Raw genomic sequence first — 12,156 nt, forward strand, 5'->3', positions numbered from 1 at the left:
TTTAAGGTCAAACATAAACTCAAAATTGAACGTCATACATTGTAAAAAAAATGTTGTGTCGATTTACACGCCGAATGTACAATAACTAAACTAATAACAATAATTAAAATGTTTAACGTTATAAATTTACAAAGCATAATAAATTAACATTGTTGAATAAGTTATTTTACATTCGGCGTGTAAATCGACACAACATTTTTTTTACAGTGTAGGTGAAACATAACTCAAACATAACCTCAAAAAAGGTAATTAGAATCAGTGAAAGTGGAACTAGTAGTGGATGTAAATTTTAGTCAGGCAGAACTGTTAAAATTTTTATTATTTTATTACCAGTAGTAAGAATAAGTTTTAGTCAGACTGAACGGTTTAAATTCATGAAATTTCCGTTTAAGTAGTGATACTAAATTTTGATTAGATAGAAATACTAAAATTCTTAGTACACTTAAAAATTATATTTAGTCTAACAAAACTGTTAATAATGTTTATTAATGATTATAGTATGAGTAGTAAAAGTAAGTTTTAGTCAGACAAAACAGTTAAAATTCTTGTAATCTCAGTATCAGTGGTAAAATTGTTTTTCAGTCAGACCAAAAATAAGTTCTTACTTTATTTTTTAATTATATAAATGATTATTAATTTTTAACAAAAGAATCTTTTTCATTACAAAAGATTACACAGGCACACAAAAAATAAAAAGCTATTTGGCCGAGACACTACACTAGTCTATTTCCATGTATTTTTTCACGCTGAATCCGAATCCGAAGTCAGAATTATCAGATTGGCTTTTATTTTTTAGGTATAAACTCAAAAAACTGCTCAGAAAGAAAAATAAAATCAAAAAGTTAAAAAATTTTTTAATGTTACTGCAATAGTGTAATTTCATGTATTTTTTGTCGCTGAATCCGAATCCAAAGTCAAAATTGTTAGATTCTCAAATTTTTGAGATAATGGCAAAAAAACGCAGGTAACAAAAAACTCAAAATACTCAAAATCAGTTTTTTGGAATTATCTTAAAACTTTGAGCCAATCTGTCAATTCTGACTTCGAATTCAGCGTGCCTGTGTTATTAAACGAAAATTTTATTAAATCTATTAATTTTACTTCTTTTTATTCTCGGGAATAAAAAAATCTGTACGAAATAATTTTCAAACTTCACTGATAGAATTAAATGATTCCAAAAAATATAAATAAAAACAAAATTTTCAGAATATTTGTGTAAAATATATTAGTTTACTATTGAAAAATTTCCAAATTTCTTTAATTAAAAAATATAATTGCTCGTTTATTTAGCATATCACACTGGTTATTTAATTTTATTATTTCCTTTTAGTTTCTTTTAATATCGTTAAAATATTTCGTTAATATTTGAACAATATTCAGGAGTAGATATTTCACAATTTCCAATAACGATTTGAAGTTGAAACTTAAATAAAATATATATATATATATATATTCTCATGCCCCGCTACTTTTGAACAGCATATTTTCTCAATTGAAAGATTTCGAGTCACTAGGCTTCTAGTTACGGTTGAATAATACTTTTATTTGTTATTTGTTGCTTTTTCTTTCTTTTCTCCTCTTTCTTATAACAGATTTAATGATAGTATATATAGATATATCCCAAAATATGTATTTTGCATATCTTTTATGCAGTTGTTTACTAAAATTGAGAAAAATTAAATTCTTCATACATTTATATGAAGTGATGAGGGGAATTTGAAACCCTATTGAGAGCTTTTTGACATCTAGTGATAATAATATAAGGTCGACACAATATAGATATTAAGTCTGAATCTATTGTTGAAATCGATTTATCATTTTTCATTATTCCAGTTTCAAAGAAATATCATCTTTCACAAATGCTTCTCATATTATTATTATTATTATTATTATTATTATATAAGTTTTGTTTCCAAGAGAATTCAACTTTTGTGTTCAACTTTCTAAATGGATAACGTAAAAAATATGAAAAAATACATTTCTTTGAAAATTGTAAATAGCAATTTTTTAAAATATCATTTTCATTGTTGGCATCGTATCGTGACAAAAGTGGTTTCACTGAGAAAAATTTACACTTCCTTTGATATAAGAAAACTGCTATTTTTCTAACATTATTTGTTATTCTGTTGTCTATACAATTTTTATTTAATTTTTTTTTCAAATTTCAATTTTTTCATATAAAATTTTTTTTGACAAAAAAAAAGTGTAATTAAAATTTTGAGTACATATGAAAAAACAAACGAAATATATAATCGAAGTTTATTTATTTTCTAATTTGAAAATGGAATACGTACATTAAATTGTAAAGCCCCCACAAAGTGAGAAACTAAAAGCTGAAATGGGAAGATTAAGTTCACTGAGAAGTTTCGCGAATATGCATAACATCACTAATCGACTTAAGAGCTTTAGAAAAGGCGTGGAACGAAGATGTACAAAGTAAAAAGGTTGGGATATTTTAATCTTTTTACATAATTGTTGGATAATGAAAAATCCAGTGTTGATTGCCCGCAGTGCTTTCTTTTTTATTATATTTTTGCTAGAAAATTATTAAAAAAATGCAGTTTTCATTTTATTCAAATGAATACAATTTTTATATTATTAAATAAAACTTTTTTATTTTAAATATTATTATTTATTTACGTATCATATTATTCAAGAATTGTCATTGGCTTTTATTAGTTAAGTAAAATTTTAAATTAAAGCAATAAATTAGAAATAAAAATTTAATTAATTTAATTATTTATTTACGATGCTGAAGTATGCAACGTTTATGATCAACGATTAGAAATCAATTTTTATTTAACACGAAAAATTATAAAATTGTTTATTTAAAAAAATATTTTCTTATAATAATTTGTTGATTAATAAAAACTACAAGAAATATTTTTCAGGCCAAAAATAATACAATTTTTCATTCTAAAAAATGATTTCTTTCAAAATCGTTTATCATATAAACGTTGCGTACTTCAGAATCGTATTTATTCTTATTTTATTTATAATTAGATTGTATTGAAATTAAATATCGAATTTTTTTTCTCCTGTAGTTTTATATTAGGTATATTAAAAGAAAAATGTATTAATTTCTTTTTTATAAATGAAGTGATCGACTATAGATATTTATATATCACTTTAATGTCTTCTCTTCAAATATCACGGAAAGAAATCTTGTAAGGATATTTAATATTTTGACACTCATATTTAGTATATTAAGTTACAATTGCGGAAGATTTTGCAGATTTTGTGGTGGTAATAACTTCCGTTACTTTTTTTTAAGAATACATAAAATAAAAATAATAAAGTTTAATGTATTTGGAAACAAAAATTAGAATAGTTTTTGCGAAATTCATAATTGTCTTATGAAAACTCCAAATGTTAAATTCTAATACGCCCTGCAACAAGTATTAGAATAAAATATTTCATTTTCTGTATTTAGAATTCCATTAACTTGTATAATCATTTTACATTTTGATATAATCGATAAGAAAGTGGATTGGTGTTAAATCCTTATATTTACATATAATACTAATAGAAACTTTTTCTTTCAAAAAATGATAGAAAAATATCAAAAATCACCGAAGTTTGACGAAGTTAATCGAGTGAGTCCGATCACTAACGAGTAGTCACGAAAAAAAAATGTTAGAGAAAAGTCAGGGAATTTTTTTCTTTAAGCCTTGCTAGACATCCTGATTTTAAAATAATTTTTAATACTGCAATATCAATTAAAAATAATTTTAATTAATATTTAATAATAAAATACTTCATTGGTTTGCTCATAATTTTTATATAATTTTTATTTCTGCAATATAGACTAGAAAAAGTATTGATAAAATTCTTTTTCTAAATATATAATTATAGAATATTTGTTATAAGTTTGCTTTTATAATTAAATTAAATGATTTTATGATAAAAATTGTTCTTTGAAAGGTAATAAAATATTTTATTATTTCTTAATAAATAATTATTTTTATTTTTAAATATTTAACAATGTAATATTAAGTTTCTCACAAGTGCAGAAAAATCTGTCTATTTAGTATATAAGGAAGTTCAGAATTTCTTATTTCAGCATGAATTATGTATCTATATGCGTTGCGTTATTCTGCGTTTATGTATGCGTATTGTAGTTAGGATGTGTTTGGAATAATTTTAAGCCAATCAAAGCGTTTTCACTACCCTCGAATAGAAAAGGAGAGAAAATTTTAGAAAAGAGCCATTGGTGGTTCCGACGTTCTTCTTTTTTTCACGGCTCCTGCTTTTTCGTATAGTTTTAGCAAATATTGAAACGTGCTTTATTTTATAACACCACTCCTACTTTTTCGTATAGTTTTAGCAAATTACGAAATTTCTTATACTGTTTTTTTCTATAGTTTTTTCAATATTCGAAAATTGTAGATTTGAATTAAGAAATAATAATTTCAGTTTTCGTAAAATGTTTTCAGTTAAAGGTATTCGTAAAACAATACCAACTTTTATTATCAAACCAGAATGTTTCGCAATTGAAAAACAAAAATATCAAAATTTCTATTCAGATTTATTAAATATTCTAACAAGATTTCTTTCCGTGTATATCATTGTTTCCATGTTGCCCAAAAATTGACACGAGGGATCATTTCAGATTGACAATTATGACTTTTCAAAGAAAACTATATATATGAACATGAAAATAATGATATCTCAAATAATGAAAAAAAAGTAATAATTAACAAATATTTTCTAATGGGAGAAAATTTTGTTTTTCCTCCGCTATATAAATTCAATGGATTTTGAGAGTCATCTCGATGAGCAAAAACTCGTAGTACTTACTTTGTATATATATAGATTATTGGAAAAGATGAAAATTATTGAATACGGTAAAGAAAATTTTGTTCGATGCTCGAATAACTTGTCGACAATAAGTAACCCAAGTGAAAAGGGTCAGGACTGAAGGGGAAAGAGAGAGAGAGAGCTCCTTTTCCAATGATTGTAATGACTGAAGCTTTAAAGGGGGAACCATCCTTTATGGAATTGCCAAAAATCGATATTATAAAAATAGTCCTAGTTCAATAAAATTTAATGGTAAATTACATAACAGTAAAAACAAACAATAATTAATTCATAATAAACAGTAATTAAAATATAATTAATTTTTTTTTATTTGTTTTTTTTTACTTTTTATGGACAAGTTAATAAAAAAAAAGTAAAAAATCCCTTTTCTGTTTAAAAGATAACTTTAACAGGTTTTAATGGATTTAGATAAAATTTGGTAGGCTTATTTATCATATTAATATCTGAAAACTGACCAAAAGATTTTTTAATCAAAAAAATTTTTAAATAGAAAAATTTAAGGTTATATATAATAAAATCGTATTTCTTACGTCAAGACAAATCGATCGGTATATATAAAGTATAGTTTTAATATAAATTTAAAGAATTAATGAAAGTTAAAAAATCAAAAATTCACATTTTGGCTATAAAATTTTGTGATTATTTAAATTTAAGTTTATAGATGAAATAATTGTATTCCTTGCATGAAAACGAATCTATTGGTATATAATTTACTCAAATGTATAGGTACTCAAATGTTTATATTATTATATTATTTTTGTAAGTTTATTTCAATGTTAATGCTTTCTCCACGAGGAAGCAAATTTATTTGCTGATCGTAAAGAGAAAGCAAAATACTTACTAATGTCGATACTAATGTGAATTAGTTGCTTACTTTTCACTAATTCAAATTTAGAGATCATAAAGTTTTGGGCACTGTAAAAACATTTTTTTTATGAATAAAATCCAAAAATTACGAAAATTATTAAAATTTATATATTATATATTAAAAATGTAAAATATCGTTATTGTTTAAAATTTTCGATTGGAGAGAAAAAAAAATTTTTTTCTTTTAATTCTTCCACCCTTGGAATAGGTTTCTCTCTTCGTTAATGATAATGAAGGTAAATGCTATTGACCTACATTCTTTCTAGTGGATCTTTTTACTAGATGTCCATCAGGTTGAGTACCTCTGAAGGTGTCTAATGGATCTGTCAGTACGCAAGCGCAACATTTTTCCACTATATATCGTTTAAGAAACTTTTGTTTTCCCCCTTGGTTAGTGGTTGTAAGCTCAATGTCACTTGACTAAGATAACTGTCAATGGGCTTTACTTCCTTCAAGTTGATCGTCACCAAGATCTTATAATACGATGTGAACGTTGTTAACTGATCAAGGGGTATGGTTTTTTTTCATCATCCTTATAACTATCGAGTTCTGATTTCTTGATTCTAATTCAGAATATAATGTGCACTGAGAAAAATGTTTATGCAGAGCAACTAAAATTTGGTTGGGCCAACAAAAAATTTTTGTTGGTATTTATAAACAACCAAACTATTTGTTTGAGTCAACCAAAAAATTTGGTTGAGTGTTTTTTGTTGGCATAACAAAAATGTTTGGTTATTTTAACCAAATTTTTTTGTTATGTCAACAAAAATGTTTGGTTGATCAAACAAACAACTTTTTTGTAAAATTAAAAATTTTATTCTACCTTATCTCTTTTCTTTTTATCTTTTTTATTTATTTATTATCAATTGAACCTCCCAATTCTGTAACTTGTTTAGCGCTTCCTGGCTACTAGCCGACTACCAATAGAGCGTCCGGCCGAGTACTAAACAAGTTACAGAATTGGGAGGTTCAATTTAACATTGAATTTATATTTATCCAATTGAAATATTTGTGGACTTTGAAAAATCTCATCTCCGCCTGGGATCGAACCTCTGTTTTAAAACTGAAGATCGGGAACTCTAACCACTGGACTACCCATCCTTGTGAGAGATTTAAACTAACTGTTCTCTTAAGGCCAGGTCCAAGTCGTATCAGCTGTTCCATTGAAACTTCAAAGGAACAGCTGACTCGACTTGGACCTGGCCTTAAGCTATGAGCTGAGAGCGAATCAAATTATTTGGTTGTCGCAACCAAATTTTGGTTAGGACAACAAACGATCATTTGGTTTTTTAGACCAAACTATTTTGTTGTGTTAACCAAATTATTTTGTTCTCGAAACCAAATTTTGGGTGGAATTTAAAAATGTTCAACCAAATAATTTTGTTGGCCTAACCAAATATTTGGTTGAGGTAGCTACACGAATTTTATAGTCAGATTTGATCAGTTTGCAATGCCGTATAGTTACAGAAGCAAACTCTCCGCCGATTGCTGATGGAACAATCCGAATTTTTTCAGCTGACAAGTTTATTGTTCCACGTCACGTGGTCATCTTGAATTCTCGCAAACTGGCGTGCAGATCGTCGTGTCGTTTGCTTCTGGCACATGGGCCACTTTTGCTTTTATTATTAGTTTTTTTAAAAAATGACAAAGTGCTGTTAAATAATGAATCCGGTTAAAGTGAGAAATCTATTGCAAGTGAAGAGACAATTTTATTGTTTATCGGTAAGTTATACACGGTTATTATTGAACATAACCTCACCTTAAAAAATACAAAATGTATATTAAATATTATTTAACAACAAATTTCAACTCAAAATAATTTTTTGGTATCAGGTCAAAGAATTTGATTCAGAAGCTGCATGTTCCACAGATTTTAATACAAATGAAACTGGTGATATGAACTACGAAAATCTGCTATTGATTATTTTAGAGGGCGAAGAAACTGAGCAAATTGTATTAGACGGATCAAAGCTTTGTTAATACAACAAATTGTATTGCCGATTTAATAATTTAGTTTTGTTATTTCAACTACTCCATAACAATTTTCTTTGTTCATCAAACAATTCTGTTTGTTCACCAAACAATTCAAATAGTTTTAATAACAATCCCATTTTAACAATTTTTTTTTGTCCCAAAAACAAATAGAACTGCTGGCTCTATATTGACAATCCGGAATTGTTGTGTGGACTTAATTTTTAGTAACCACAACAATTCTTTCTTCTCCGTGTACGACTTTGTTTCAGGCAACCAAAATTTGGTTACAAGAACCAAAATTGCATAACCAAACAATTTTGTTGCAAACACTAAATTTTTTTCTCAGTGATAGTTGTGTATCTTTATTTTTTTAATTTTTTTTTGTTGTTCCTTCTTTTTATAATTACGCAATTTCAGTTGTAAGTAAAAAATAAATTAAAAACAGTTATTAAAGTTAAATTATATATTTTGTAGATTGAAGGAAAATATTTTTTTTTGAATATTTTTAATTATTAAAACATTTTTTTTTTGAATTTATTATTTCATTTTATTTTTTAACATTTTAATTATTGTTATATTGTTATTATTTACTTCTTAACAAGAACAATTTATGAAGTGTCTGGTTTAGTGGAGTTGACATCATGGGTCGTAGAAGCGAGAAACAAAATTTATGCCTGAAAAGATTTTATGGGAAAAGATTAGAACTGTAATTTAGTTGAACTATTTTTTTATGTGACTTAATAGTACTAGACGCTTCTTTAATAATGTTATAAAATGTTTTATTTTAAATATTTATGTCATTCCACGCCGCTTTTGTGTGTAAAATTCTTTATGATCATTCTAGAAAAAAATGAGTTTCGTGTGTCATTTTTGTTAATAACTTTTTTCACGTAGGTATTTTTTTTCTTTTTTTTTTTAATGAGAAAAAAGTAACAAAGTTTTTTTTTTATGGATTTGAAGTATTAAAAAAGAAATTGCTTTTTAATTTTTGTGTACTTTATATTAATTATTATTGCTGTGTATCATCTATAAGTAAATTTTTAATCATTATTTAATATTTATATATAGTAATAATATTAGGGAAATCAAAGTGTAATAAGATTTTTTTTTTTTAGTCATAAAGTGGAAAATATTTTTGATATTGAATTTGGTTTTTTTTTTTTGAAATTCAGGAGGAAAAGTTACTATATAATTTTGTATATTTCTTAAAGTAAAAGAGCAATTTCTCAGTTCGACGAACACATTTAGAATTTAAAGCACGAATCCACAAATCGTAACACTTCGCTCTTGGATTGGAAACGTGCACTTGATAACTTCATGTGCTTCCTGTCACTATCCATTTTCCCAATCTGGTTTATTTAGTTCACACAACATTTCTTCCACTTGGCCTAAATGCTTCAGACTTTGACATAAATCCTATGTAATTAAAAATAATCCAATGGAAAAATATCAGTTTTTATTAAAATAATAATTATTTTATTTATTAATATTTTACGATTGTTTTTTCAAAAATTATTTTTATGTTCATAACTGTTTTAGTTAAATTTTTTGTTGCGAAAAAATAAAAAAATTATTATTATTATTTTCTTTTGAGAAATACAATTTTATTGATGAATATAAATAATATACGACATACATTATATTGTTTTTACCAGGAAATAACATTTTTCATGCTTCCTTTTGATTGATGAACATATCGATGAAATTGATTACCTTCTTGCGATAAAATGTCAGAAAAAACTTTCTAACATTATTTTTAGTACTACTTTTTTTTAATATTGTCTTCGTTATAATTGAATAAAATGATTGTGTACAAAATGTTTAAAAAAAAGTTGCGGAGTATCAATTTATAAAAATAAAGAATATTCATCTATGTTAAAAAAAAAATTTAGAATAAATAAAAAATATTTAGGTAGATATATTTTTGTAATTTTCATATCAGTAGAAAAAGTGAGTTTCAGTGGGACAAAACATTTTGCACTCTAGTTTATATATATGTTTCGAAAAAGGAATTAAAAGACAATTTAAGACAGAATTTTTTTGTTAAATTTACAATTTTATAATATTATATCAATTTTATCATTGAAAAATAATTTCCCTCAGATCTTTAAAAAAAAAATTAAATTTAACATTCTGTTTATAATTTGAAAGGAAATAATAGTAAATAACAAATTTTCATAAATGGTTAATTATTTTTCAGTGATAAATAATAAAGTACAAAGTTTCATTGTTAAAATAAACCGGAATTATTAATTAGACATTATTTACACGAGTCACATAATTAGTAAATCAAATGAGCATTTAAGTGGATTAAATGAATAAAACATGGAATTAAATTATGATAATAATGCAAATCTAAATATAGGTAAATAAATGAAAACAAATGAAAAGATCGATAAATTAATTGTATTTTATTTTTCCAATTATAAATGATAATTAAAAAATAATAATAATAATAATAATAATAATAATAATAATAATAATAATATAGTAAATATAAAAAAAATGAAAATTATTATTATTATAGAAAGTGGGAGATAAAAAAAAATTATCAAAGAGAAAAGATATAAATATCAGGATATAGATTAAGATAAATTATATTTATGTTAATTTATCTAAGAAAAAAACTATTTCGAATCTAAGTATAAATCCTGTAATATATTCTCTAAAAGAAAATCGTAATTTTGGACTATAGGATCTTTAGACTAAAGAAGATGTTGAAAATAAAATATATATTTCTCTATTGTTAGAGTATTTTCGTTTCTGGATCGCATGAGCTTCTTCATTGATCGGCTCAGAATTAATGGTCTTGGAGTCCTTTCTCTCTTTCTCTCTCTCTCTCTCTCACTCTGTACTCTCTTGGGTAACTTGCTCTTTATTGTAAGTAACGGAAGGTTACTTCTAACCTAAATCTAACAATTTCTGATAGGCACTAAAGTCTGAAATGCATTCTTATATAGTGAAACACCATTTCTGTCATCTTATCGCTGAAAATAACTCTTGCCAATTGTATATATCTATATATACAAAAACCCTTTTTTCTCCACTTGTCGATTTTTCGATTACATACCACATTAAATAGAAATAAATATCGTGATTGGAAAAAAACTATTCGATAAATTTTATTTAGAAATTTCAGATAAGAGACACGTGAATTGTAACTACATTTTACTTTTTTTTTTTTGATTTTATTCATTTGGGTCAGAATTCGTTAAAACATCACGAAAAAAATTGCTTTTTTATAAAAATGTTCTGTTTGATAATAAAAATGATAAAAACCAAATGAAAAAGAAAAATTTTTTTTTACAAAAATTATTGCAAACTATAAGTCATATTTTCAAGATTTTTGTATTATTCAATTACTTTAGGTTTAGTTTCGATGCCACACTTATTTATTTCAAATTTGGAAATGAAATTTTTTTATAGTTTTCTATATTACCGACCGGTTAAAGATTTAACTACATGTTAGTATGTTAGTACAGCGCTGACAGTATCCACATTATATAGTGCCGCTCAGCAGATTTTGCCCACCCTACACAATTTTAGGCGTTGCAAAAAGTTTTATATTTTTGTTTCTAATAAAGATAAAACATTAAAGAAAGACTTTTTTAAAGCTTATAATAAGTCGAGAACGGTTGTTTTTTGAAAAAATTCGTTGAGAAAAAAAATGTTCCTCTTTATGTGCAATATAAAAAAATTTTACTTTTCTTACATTTTACAATTTAGTTTCTCATAATTTGATACTTATTTGATATAAATGATAATTTTCTATTTCGTTGATTGTACTTTTAATAATTTTAATTTAAAATTAAAAATCTAATTCTCTTTCTCTTTTTTACTCTCAAGTAAATTAAATTTCAATAAAATGAATATCAAAATGAAATGAAAAATTTATCTAATTATATATGAATTTTATTATACATTATTGAGCGGAAAGTATTTTCGCAAGTAGTATAAGTCACTCTAAGTAGAAAAAGAAATTGCAACCAAGAATAATAAGAAAGGGGAATGAAAGTCTCTTAAGTAGTAGTAGACTGAATTCAGTCAGACAGATCGGTATACTTCAGACGATGTTGACCGAGAGACTATTATTACTTTTCTGATTAGAAGGACTATTGAGAAGTAATTTGAAAGTATCAATTTTATTTACATTTATTATTTCTCTTTTATCAATTTTCTTTCACTTCCCCTCACCCACAGGGACAAAGTTTTTTTTTCTTTTTTAATTTCTTTTAAATAATACATAGAGGGAAAAAAATATCAATAAAAAATTTGTAAAGATAATAAAATTTAAACAAAAATATGTGTGGGAATTTTTTTTTTGTTTTTGTTGAGCTTACGCTTTCGTATTTTCCAGCTTACGCTTTATTTTTTCTTTCTGCTCATTAAATTTTCATATCTGACTTTTTGAGATTCGTATTAAAGTACGTTGAAGCAAAAAAATGTTTTATGTGTTGTTTTCATTAAAATAGGAACAAAAATTAACTCTGCTGT

The sequence above is a fragment of the Leptopilina boulardi genome, unplaced genomic scaffold (assembly GCF_019393585.1).
Source record: "Leptopilina boulardi isolate dan_hultmark-lab unplaced genomic scaffold, ZJU_Lbou_2.1 LbouV2_354, whole genome shotgun sequence".
NCBI classification, from domain to species: Eukaryota; Metazoa; Arthropoda; class Insecta; order Hymenoptera; family Figitidae; genus Leptopilina; species Leptopilina boulardi.